Below are 3,822 nucleotides of genomic sequence, written 5' to 3' on the forward strand. Positions count from 1 at the left end.
GCAAACAGCACAGGCAACAGAGACGACAGAACAGGCAAGCAGCAAGAGAGAGCAGGCAGGCAAGACAGACAGACGAGAGAGGACAGAGCGAGAGAGACAGGCAGGCAGGACAGACAGCACGAGAGAGAGATAGACAGACCATGCAGCAGAGACACATAGCGCAGGCAGACAACAGACACCACAGGCAGACAGACAGACAGACAGTCAGGCAGTGCAGGCAGACAGACAAATAGATAAGATGCATTGTGAACTTGGACACACATCACTGGGAAGCCCAAGAGGCATTGAGACACACACACTAAAACACTGGGAAGCCCATTGCAGCTGCCCTATACTTGTGCTACCACTGCCCCTCAGCGTAATACAGAACCATTATTGCAGTGCCGCTCTCTGCCTGTCTGCATTGCCACCGGAGAGCATTGAGGGTATAGTGAGCTCACCGTGGCCCCGTTCTAGCAGCCTCACTCCACTGCAGCTGCCCTGTCCTCAAGGGAGGTGCGTGGGCGTCTGTCTTTGTGTGTGTAGAAGAAGAAACAGGTGCCATTTCTCTGCAGAGCAGTCGAGCTGAACGATGCGCCAGCAGATTCATCAGCAGCCTTTGCATGGCAGGCCCTGGAAGGAGCGCGTGGGTGCCAGGCTCGCTGGGTCCATGTGTGGTTTAGATCAGGACTTACAATCCCAGCGAAGCACTAATCTAGTGCCAGTCTCATAATCACCTTTATAGACCTGGTATTGCTATTTCTGCAGTCCCCCCCCCCCCATATTTTCCTCTGCATTTACCACAGTGTACCCTGTTTTAATATGCTTTACCACACCTCTGTGCTTTACAATGCTTCCCTGTGCTTTACCCCACCTCTCTGCTTTACAATGCTTCCCTATGCTTTACCAGACCTCTCTGTGCTTTACAAAGCATTCCCTATGCTTTACCAGACCTCTCCGTGCTTTACAATGCGTCCCTATGCTTTATCAGACCACTCTGTGCTTGGGAGGGAAGCAGTGTTGCTCTACTGGTGCTGAGGAGGGACTGTAAGGGCCCGGTGAAGTCTGGCTCTAGTGGAGCTGAGGAGGGACTGGGAGGGAGGGTGGCAGTGTGGCTCTAGTGGAGCTGTGCAGAGTGGACTGGGAGGGAGGGAAGCAGTGTGGCTCTAGTGGATCTGAGGAGGGACTGGAAGGGAGGGAGGCAGTGTGGCTCTAGTGGAGCTGAGGAGGGACTGGGAGGGAGGGAAGCAGTGTGGCTCTAGTGGAGCTGAGGAGGGACTGAGGGGGGGAGCAGTGTGGCTCTAGTGGAGCTGAGGAGGGACTGGGAGAGGAGGGAAGCAGTGTGGCTCTAGTGGTCAGGGGAGATAGCGCTGTAGTTAGATAGGAGGGAAAGCAGTGTGGCTCTAGTGAAGGCTAGGCGGCTCCAGGACGTTGGGAGGGAGGGTGTCAATCAGTGTGGCTCTAGCTCCTAGCTGAGGATGGAACTGGGAGGAGTAAGATGTGCCTCTAGTGCGAGACCTGGGTGACGTAGTAGGGAGGGAGGAGCAGTGGTACAGCTGCTAGTTGGAGCCCGAGGGAGGGACTGGGAGGGAGGGGAAGCAGTGTGGCTCTAGTGGAGCTGAGGAGGGACTGGGAGGGGAGGGAAGCAGTGTGGCTCCAGTGGAGCTGAGGAAAGGACTGGGGGAGGGAAGCAGCAGTGTAACTCTAGCTGGCCGTTTCCTCTAGTCAGGGACTAGGAGAGAGGACAGCAGTGGTGCTCTTAGTGGAAGCTGAGGAGGGACTGGGAGGGAGGGAGGCAGTGTGGCTCTAGTGGTTAGAGCTGAGGAGGGACTGGGGGAGGGGGAGGCAGTGTGGCTCTAGTGGAGCTGAGGAGGGACTGGGAGGGAAGCAGTGTGGCTCTAGTGGTGCTGAGGAGGGACTGGGAGGGAAGCAATGTGGCTCTAGTGGAGCTGAGGAGGGAATGGGAGGGAAGCAGTGTGGCTCTAGTGGTTCGTGCTGAGGAGGGACTGGGAGAGAGGGAAGAAGTGTGGCTCTAGTGGTTCCTACTGAGTGAAGAAGGTCCCCGTCCTCGCTCGTCCTTTCCCCATTCTCTCTCTTCTCTCTCTCATTCCCTCTTGCGCTCTCCATTTTCTCAGAGCTGCTTCCTTTTGAATCAACACTCCACATCGTTCTCTGGGCCCCTAAAGCTCTGCAGGGGAGTCCCCTCCCTCCCCCCCCCCCCGTCAACAATCCTGTGCAGTAAGCATCGTCAGGCCCCTCGCTTAATATGCGCTCCTGGCATAGTACTACTCATCAGGTAGGGAGGCATTGTGGCTCTAGTGGAGCTGAGGAGGGGTTGGGAGGGAAGCAGTGTGGCTCTAGTGAGCTGAGGAGGGACTGGGACGGAGGGAAGCAGTGTGGCTCTAGTGGAGCTGAGGAGGGACTGGGAGTGAAGCAGTGTGGCTCTAGCGGAGCTGAGGAGGGACTGGGAGGGAGGCAGTGTGGCTCTAGTGGTTGGAGCTGAGGAGGGGCTGGGAGGGAGGGAAGCAGTGGGGCTCTAGTGGAGCTGAGAAGGGACTGGGAGGGAGAGCAGCAGTGTTGAATCAAAAAGTGGAACTAAGACTTCCATAGGGACCCTGTGACCTGGGAGATATGCATTAGCGTAACAGTCTAAGAGGGGTTGTCTTAACTCCAAAGTGCTTTACAATGCATGCCAGCATGGGGTCTATATAGAGCTGGAATCTAGTGCTTTGGCATTGCCTGCTGTGTGCTGGAGAGAGGGAAGGAGAGAGAAGGAAAAAGAGGGATAATGTGTCAGCTGACGAAGTAAAAGGAAGGTGTTTTATGTTTGAGGAGGGGAGGAGGGAAGAGAAAGAGGGATAGTGTGTCAACCACGCCCCCCCCCCCCCCCCAGGTTGTGTCGTGACTAACTCTTTGTGACTGTACCTGCCGTGTCGTCTTCCTTCGGCATGGTTTATTTACCTTTTATGTCATGTTCGGTGTTTTTTGGGCTGATTACATTGCAGTCCGTTCTTAGTTCGTTAATCTCGCCCTTTTTCTTCTCATTGTGTTGAAATCCCTCTTTTCCGTTACCCATGCGGTGGCAGGGTTTCTCCCCGCCTTTTCTCTTCTGGTCTTTTGCTGCTTACTTGGTGCTCGCCCCCTGATTTTCATTTTTTTTCTTTTTTCTGTCTTTCCCTAAGTTATCTTATGTCATTATTACAAATTATTGCTGTTTTTCTTGAGTGTCTGAAGAACGGCTTCTTCAATTGCTGTGAGAAGAGGTAGACAGCGTTAGGCATCTGTAGCAGAGGTAGGGGTATCAGTTTGCTGTGAGCTGCGAATGTGCTGTGAGAGAGGTGAGAGAAGGAGGGGCTGCATTGCTCATGCACTCTGTACTATGATATGATTATTATAATTATTATTATCCTGGGCTAAAAAGTCAGAGAGACATTTGACATACTGCAGGAGAGAGAGAGAGATAGAGATAGTGTTTCTTGGAGTGAGAGAGTCGAGCGAGAGAGAGAGAGAGGGAGGAGGGAGAGAGAGAGAGGGAGAGTCTGTGACTTTTTGTGTTTCCTTTGGCTTTTGTTTTTGCTTCTTCCCAGTTTCACTCACGAGCCCCGAGTTTCTCAAATGCCGACCGGTCTGCAGATAGAGTTTCTTCTTGAAAACTTTTTTTTTTAGATTCGAGAGAATTTAGCGTGGAGAGGATAAGAGTCGTGGAGGTGAGAGGAGAACCAGAGGAATGGGGTCCGGACCTTGCCAGAGTGAGATGGACGGACGTGAGGTGATCTTTTGGGTACTCAGATCTTGATGGCCATGGGGTTTGTAGGCCAGGCATTCGGGAGGCATACACATCGT

This window comes from Polyodon spathula, chromosome 40, assembly GCF_017654505.1.
Source record: "Polyodon spathula isolate WHYD16114869_AA chromosome 40, ASM1765450v1, whole genome shotgun sequence".
Taxonomy (NCBI): domain Eukaryota; kingdom Metazoa; phylum Chordata; class Actinopteri; order Acipenseriformes; family Polyodontidae; genus Polyodon; species Polyodon spathula.